The sequence below is a fragment of the Salvelinus sp. IW2-2015 genome, unplaced genomic scaffold (genome assembly GCF_002910315.2).
Source record: "Salvelinus sp. IW2-2015 unplaced genomic scaffold, ASM291031v2 Un_scaffold2171, whole genome shotgun sequence".
NCBI lineage: Eukaryota > Metazoa > Chordata > Actinopteri > Salmoniformes > Salmonidae > Salvelinus > Salvelinus sp. IW2-2015.
The window spans coordinates 61,858-69,677 of record NW_019943502.1 but is presented as its reverse complement, the minus strand read 5'-3'; the positions used below and the strand labels follow the sequence as shown (position 1 = coordinate 69,677).

General features: G+C 38.8%; 1 pseudogene; it reads left to right on the top strand.

Annotated features, from left to right (window-relative positions):
* Positions 1 to 4,566: 4,566 nt before the first annotated feature.
* LOC112073160 (uncharacterized) overlaps positions 4,567 to 7,820 on the top strand; it is a 57,162-nt pseudogene continuing 53,908 nt past the window's right edge.

Genomic DNA, 7,820 nt, shown 5'->3' with positions numbered 1-7,820 from the left:
CTGGATAAGAGCATCTGCTAAATCAGGGGTTCTTCAATCCGGGTCTGTGGAGGTACTGCAGGGGTTCTCAATCCGGGGTCTGTGGAGGTACTGCAGGGGTTCTCAATCCGGGGTCTGTGGAGGTCTGCAGGGGTTCTCAATCCGGGTCTGTGGAGGTACTACAGGGGTTCTCAATCCGGGGTCTGTGGAGGCACTGCAGGGGTTTCTCAATCCGGGGTTCTGTTGGAGGTAACTACAGGGGTTCTCAATCCGGGGTCTGTGGAGGTACTGCAGGGGTTCCACGGCACCCTGACTGTACTCGTTGCAGTGAGACATTTGATAGAATTTTCACACGACACAACCACTTTGCCTCCTCTTAATTATTGACTAATATAATGGAATGCATATTGTTTTAACCAATTCTGATCATTGTTACAAGCAGAATTTGACAATATTACCGTTATATCAACACACTCTTCACACCCGTTTAACAACTCTAAATAGCTTTGCCATAGTAGGTATTATCAAGACACCTGCTGTTAACTCTTAACTACTTAGGACAGCTCACGAGGTGTCCTAAATATCCGCCGACTAGGTGGGACTAGAGACTTCATGCATAGCTTTAATTTATACCCATAAGGGTAAAATATCTTTATTCTCAGCACTTATACGACCAATTACGACCAATTCTCTAAACCCAGTAAAGACTGGGTTTAGTTGATTGAGTGTGTGGTGGTTTATTTCTTTACTATCAAATGAGGAGAGACCAACTTATCACACAAGTCAGAGTTATAATTAAACTAAATCTTTAATAATAAGAGCTTTGCAATAGCAATGACTTGTCAACGATTCACCATTTCTAATGATCCGTTGAGGGTGGCAAGACAAAAGTACAAAGGTCTTTTATAGCCAAGATACACCCCTCTCAACATACATGACGAACAACAGATACATAGAATGGTCACAAGGTTAAGACTCCAAACTAGAACCATCTCTCGGTATAGAGCAGAAACATGAACTCATGTTCTCTGGAATGCTCTTTAGGTTTTATCACCCAAAGACATCGTAAATCTCCTCTGTCAGTGCTATCTCATAGAGGCCCAGCCTCAGTAGAACACACACACAATAGTTAACAGAATACTATATTCTGTCGAATAAAACAACCAAAAACATTGGGTTAATTGTGTTGCAATGCTCATATCGGCGTTCTGGAACTGCCCACGTCCGCGTGGCGTCAAGCAGGGTACCTTAGGGGTTAGAGCGTTGGACTAGTAACCAAAAGGTTGCAAGTTCGAAACCCCGAGCTGATAAGGTACAAATCTGTCGTTCTGCTGAACAAGGCAGTTAACCCACTGTTCCTAGGACGTCATTGAAAATAAGAGTTAAATAAAAAATATAATATTGTCAGGTTACGCGCAGAGTTGGCTGAGGGAATAATGACGAAGTTCATGAGACAACGAAGATTATTGTTCAATTTTCTTTTTTCTTTACGGTCAGGGACAGTATGAGTGTAGCCAGATCCTTTTCACTCTCTATTCTTGTTTCAATTTGTGACAAGGTACAGACAAGGTACAGAACGACCAGCTAGCTAGCCAAGCTAGTCGGTACAGCTTGGTAAGCTAGCTAGCTACTATACCAGCAGCATCCTAGTTATCCTATCCTCCCTCACTCGTTTACGGATGCTGGCTACCTCTGTCCGGTTAACCTCTCTTCACTAGATGGACGGTAACTTTAGTGTTTAACCCCTGTGTGTCCATGGAACAATCTTTTGAATATTATTTTCGGGGCGCCTCAAGTAGGCTGGACACATGACATTATTTTTTAATTCTCAGCTGCCTCCCCAATGTCTGTAAGCTGCCTTACCCCACAAGCTAATTCCTCCTACGGCCGCCTTTCATTCAAGTTCTCTGCTGCCAATGACTGGAACGAACTGCAAAAATCACTGAAGCTGGAGACTCATATCTCCCTCACTAACTTTAAACATCAGCTGTCAGAGCAGCTCACAGAGCATTGTACCTGTACATAGCCTATCTGTAAATAGCCCATCCAACTACCTCATCCTCATCCTAATACTGTTATCTATTCTATATATTTTTGCTCCTTTGCACCCCAGTATCTCTACTTGTACACTCATCTTCTGCACATCTATCACTACAGTGTTTAATTGCTATAATGTAATTACTTCTCCATCATAGCCTATTTATTGCCTTAACCTGTTAGGCGGGCTGTCCCGACGTCGGTACACTTATGACAACATCCAGCTCAATTGCAGGGCGCGAAATTCAAAATCTATTTTTTTTTAATATTTAACTTTCACACATTAACAAGTCCAATACAGCATTTGAAAGATAAACATCTTGTTAATCCAGCCAACGTGTCCGATTTTTAAAATGTTTTACAGCAAAAACACCACGTATATTTATGTTAGTTCACCACCAAATACAAAAGAGGACAGACATTTTTCACAGCACAGGTAGCATGCACAAAGCCAACCTAACTAACCAAGATCCAACCAAACAAACTTAGAAACAACTTCCTCAGATGACATCCTTATAACATGTACACATTAAATTCTATATTTGTTTTCGAAAATGTTGCATATTTGAGCTATAAATCAGTTTACATTGATGCTACCATCATAGCTACAGTCAGAAATAGCACGGGAGTAGCCAGAGTAATACAGACACCACGTCACATACTAATTACTATATAAACATTAGAAAAATATATGTGTATAGAAATGAAAGACGAAGATTTGTAGATACAGACAATATTTCCGATTTTTTAATGTTTTACAGCGAAAAACACAATATATCGTTATATTAGCTTACTGCAATTGGCCTAACACACAACAGCATGATTCCAAGTAATCGATAGCGATAGCACAGCTCGAACAATAATGAAATGCCATCCCAATATTGGTTCTTAATCTTTGGTTGATCTTCCATCAGAATGTAGAAAGTGTCCATTGGTCCAGAACTTCTTGATTTGATCCAGAACGAACTATTTCCCTCTGATTAGCAAGCACAACTGGCCGTGCTCGCTAACCTCTCCTTCTTGAAAAAAATTCTCCCAACGCATCACGTCTAAAGCCCAATAAATTCTCAATAATATAATTAAAACTATATTGAAAAAAACATACTTTAGGATATATTGTGACTGTATCAAGTACAATCGACACCGGGAGATCATATTCACCCATAACGACGGTTCCAGAAGGCGATTTCCCAGTCAAACTCGCCTTCCGAAACAAAAAAAAATGCGGACCTTCCACTCCAAGAGGTGGATTCAACCCAGAACGAGATAATCAAGTCATATTCTGCTCTCACTTCCGCATGACACCCAGCGAAGGCGTAGACGTGTTTCTATGGCCCAAGTTACATGCCCTTATAGACAAGCTTCATTGAAAAAAACCTCGCATTTTTGAAATCTCACTTCCGGATTAGGAAATGGCTGCAAAGAAGAGTTTGGTTCACTTAGAAAAGAATTCAAACGGTTTAAGGAAACTAGAAGATGTTTCGTATCCAATAATGAATATAATATTGCATATGATTGTACGAGCAAGATTTGAAGGAGGGCCGTTTGAAATGGGCACACTTCTCCAGCTATACTACACTGCTGCCCTCTTGACGCCATAAGAATTAACTCCCTTATCTTACCTCATGCCACTCACTGTAATAGACTTTGCCACTGTATTATTACTGTATTTGTTATTCCATGTGTACCTTGTTGTTGCTTTTGTGCACTGTGCAGTGGAGCTTTCTGTTTTCAGTCTTAGAAAGTTCTATGGGCCCAATCTTTACTAATGATCATAAATCACTAACTCTTCACAATGCCATTTGTACTACTTAACGGACTTAACTCTACAGATTTCCCTGACGGTCACAAGATCAAGGTGCTCGCTTCCCCCCTGCTCTACTTTGGGGCGAGCCTCTGGCAGAGTTTATTAAGGAGCAATCCAAGTATATGGTGTTCTGCAGCACAAGATTTCGCTTTACGCGGATTATGTCTTGCTCTACTATTACCCAACCTGAATAAAAACATGATGTCCACACTAGCAAAAGGCTATAATATTTAACAGGAGGCTAGTTAGAAACATAGTTCTCATTGCAATATGACTGGCCAAGACTTAAACCAAAGCAGTTCCAAACAAAAAAAAATAAAAAGAAAAAAAAGAATAAATTACTTTTAATTGCTAAATATTTGCAATGATTGCACATAAGCCACAAGCATCAGTTAGTAGGACTACAACAGCATATGTGATTAACATAAAATAGCATTCAACCACAGACTTAATGCCCATGATTTTCTAAAATGGTCATTCATTACTTTAGTTAGCTATATATCTTGTATTAGGGCTGCGTTGCTTTTGGGAGAGCAAAAAAATTGTGACTATAGCAGGTATTGAACCCCGAGTAAATAATCACTAGTCAGAACCTCAACCTTAGTATACATTCATTATAAAAAACATCTTAATATCTGATATTGCGAGTAAACAACCTCGGAATAGAAAAGACAAGAGTGCGTCTTCCAGCCCACCAATAAATTACATCATTCAACCCTCCCGGTTAGTAAATTTACCTCAACATGCCCCCGGAGACGGCAGAGTGACGACACCAGCTTTTTAGTGGGGCTGAGTTGACTACTAGAGAGAGAAGGCAGAGTGAAGACACCAGCTTTTTAGCAGGGCTGAGTTGACTACTAGCTCGAGAAGGCAGAGCGGGTCGATGCTGGTTGATGAATTTGACAGTGAATGTACCTGGAAAATACGTTTTTCTCAACCAGAGGCGACTGAATTAATGTTCAGGCTTATTGATAATCGTTATATTAATGAAGTATGATTTCAAAACATGAGCATAAAAACAGGTAATAATAAACATGAATCATCATTATATTACTTCACAGTAAGCTGTTAAATGCTTTTTCAGTCCTTCCTCTTGCGTTAGCGGTGTGGAAAGGGACAGAAAGAAGCACACAGGAGTTTTCCTGTGAGGGGGAGTGGTGGTGTATCCAGGAAGGAAACTAAACTAATCTTCTGAAATGTCATTAGTGGTCTAACGCTTCCATCTATTGGAATTATGTAGCAACTGCAGTAGTACTGAATAATGTGTAATTCCTTACTAAAGTAGTAATTACTCAGAATTGCAAAATATCTTTGTTCAATTTAACACTTACAACCATAAAATAACAATTTATAGCATAACAAACAATGAAACTGACATAAACTAAAAACATCGTAAATTGTTTATATAAAAAACTATTTATTTAGATGGGTGACATTATCTGCCAAAGTAACAGCCCTGTAGACAAAAGAGAGCTCTCCAGTAGGTACCAAAATATTCAAAGGACATTTTCTCAAAAGTGAGAAAGTTTATCATCTCTCAAATCAGAATTACTTTCCCATTGTTCCTCAACTGTAGTGTATGATATATCTATTTTCTAGCACTGAGTCTCTACTATTATCCAATGTGGAAACACAATTTCAAAACCGTCGGTCACATTTGACAGTGTAAAACCTAGCAGTACTACTGATTTCTCTGAGAGTGAGACAGATATATATTATTACTGTGTAAAACCTAGCAGTACTACTGATTTCTCTGAGAGTGAGGCAGATATATATTATTACTGTGTAAAACCTAGCAGTACTACTGATTTCTCTGAGAGTGAGGCAGATATATATTATTACTTTATAAAACCTAGCAGTACTACTGATTTCTCTGAGAGTGAAGCAGATATATATTATTACTGTATAATACCTAGCAGTACTACTGATTTCTCTGAGAGTGAGGCAGATATATATTACTACTGTGTAAAACCTAGCAGTACTACTGATTTCTCTGAGAGTGAGGCAGATATATATTATTACTTTATAAAACCTAGCAGTACTACTGATATATAGCATTTAGAAAAAAAGCATGATTATTTGTCTCTCGGAAATGAAAATATCAAATGATAGATTTTAAACAAATACTTGTCTGTCATTGAACAATCGAGTGCCATGATTAGATAGTGAAAAAACACACCTCTTTCAGAATGTCTTTAAACAATAACATCTAATTTACGAACATTTCTGAAAATGGATATATAGCATTTTGGAATGAAACTCGTCTTATGTTTCCCCATCTGAGCTCAGAGTAGATGAGAGATGTAATGTTTGTCTCTGTGGTGTCTCTGTGGTGTTGAAGACCAATCAAGCAGGAGAGACCAGCCTCCCCTGTACCCAGCTGTGTGTCCATGAAGAGTCACCAATCTATGGAGCCTCCTATACTGTTCAGAGAGGGAGACTTTTCTACTGAACAAAGGTAAGAAGAACTCATGGGTCATGGTCAGTGAGTTAAACAACACTGTCTCTAGTCATTTCTCCTCTCCCATTTTCCCATTTATTTTGTTGTTTTCATAATCCATAGGCTAATCCTTTTGTCAGAGAGGAGATAATATGTTTTTTCCACATCAGGCCAGATGAGCACAAAATTTCTTCTTCTGACATCTCCTTTACACTCAATAGGAAGGCGTTAGAGTTGTCAGCAGACTCCTAAGTGTCAAGATCAATGTAAGGCATCAAGTGAAAAGGAGCATCTGATTCTGTACATTTCACTTCTGGTCAGGATAAGTGCTGCAGAAGGTTCTGTTTCACTTCGAGCAATAATTCGCAACTGTTTTAGAAACTAGAAAGTGTTTTCTATCCAAAAAGAATAATAATTTCATATTGTACCGAGCAAGATTTGAGTAGGAGGCCGTTTGATAAATGGGCCACGATTTCTACTGGCTACTCACCCTTTGCTTGCATGCTCATATTAGAAGATTATATATTTTTTTAAAATACATCTAATATAATACTGTATGGATGTTTTGGTTTATGTCAGTTTTCATGTTTATGAAGCATATGATTTGTGATTTTTAGGTTGTTAAGTGGTAACCTAACTAAATATTTTAATGTTTTGCAATTCTGACGTATTGACTTACTTTATAGTAGGGAATTACACATTATTCCAGTGACTAGCTGCAGTTGCACATAATTCCAATAGATGGAGCATAACGCCACAAATACATTTTTCAGTAAGATGAGTTTAGTTTCTCCTCTGGATACCACCACCACTACCCCCTCACAGAAAACTCCTGTGTGCTTCTTTCTGTGCCTTTGTCATCAGATGCTAACGCAGAGGAAGACTGAAAAAGCATTTAACGATTACTGTGAAATACATATAATTAGATTCATGTTTATTATAATACTGTTTTTATGCTCATGTTTGAATTATTAACTTCTTTTAATACAAGATTATCGATAATCCGAACATTAATTCAGTCCATCTGCTGGTCGAGAAAAACTTTTTCCAGGTACATTCACTGTCAAATGCATCGACCGCTCGCCTTCTCTTGCTATGTAGTCACCTTGCACCGGTAAAAGCTGGTGTCGTCACTCTGCTTCCTCCCAGGGGATATGTTGAGGTAAATTTCCTAACCGGGAGGTGTTGAATATGTAATTATTGGTGGGCTGGAAGACGCACTCTTGTCTTTTCTATTCCGAGGTTGTTTACTCGCAATATGCATGATATTATTATTTATTTTTATAATGCCATGTATATCTAAGGTTTGCCAGACAGACGCGCAGACAGACAGACAGAATCAGACATGACAGACAGACAGAACAGACAGAAGACAGACAGACAGACAGACACAGACAGACAGACGACAGACAGACAGACAGACAGACCAGACAGACAGACAGACAGACAGACAGACGACGACGATCAGCACAGTACAGACAGATCAGACCGACAGAAGACAGACCATGAGGGCTATCTGTGTTTGTTTTAATATTGTGTTTAGGACTATGAATGGAA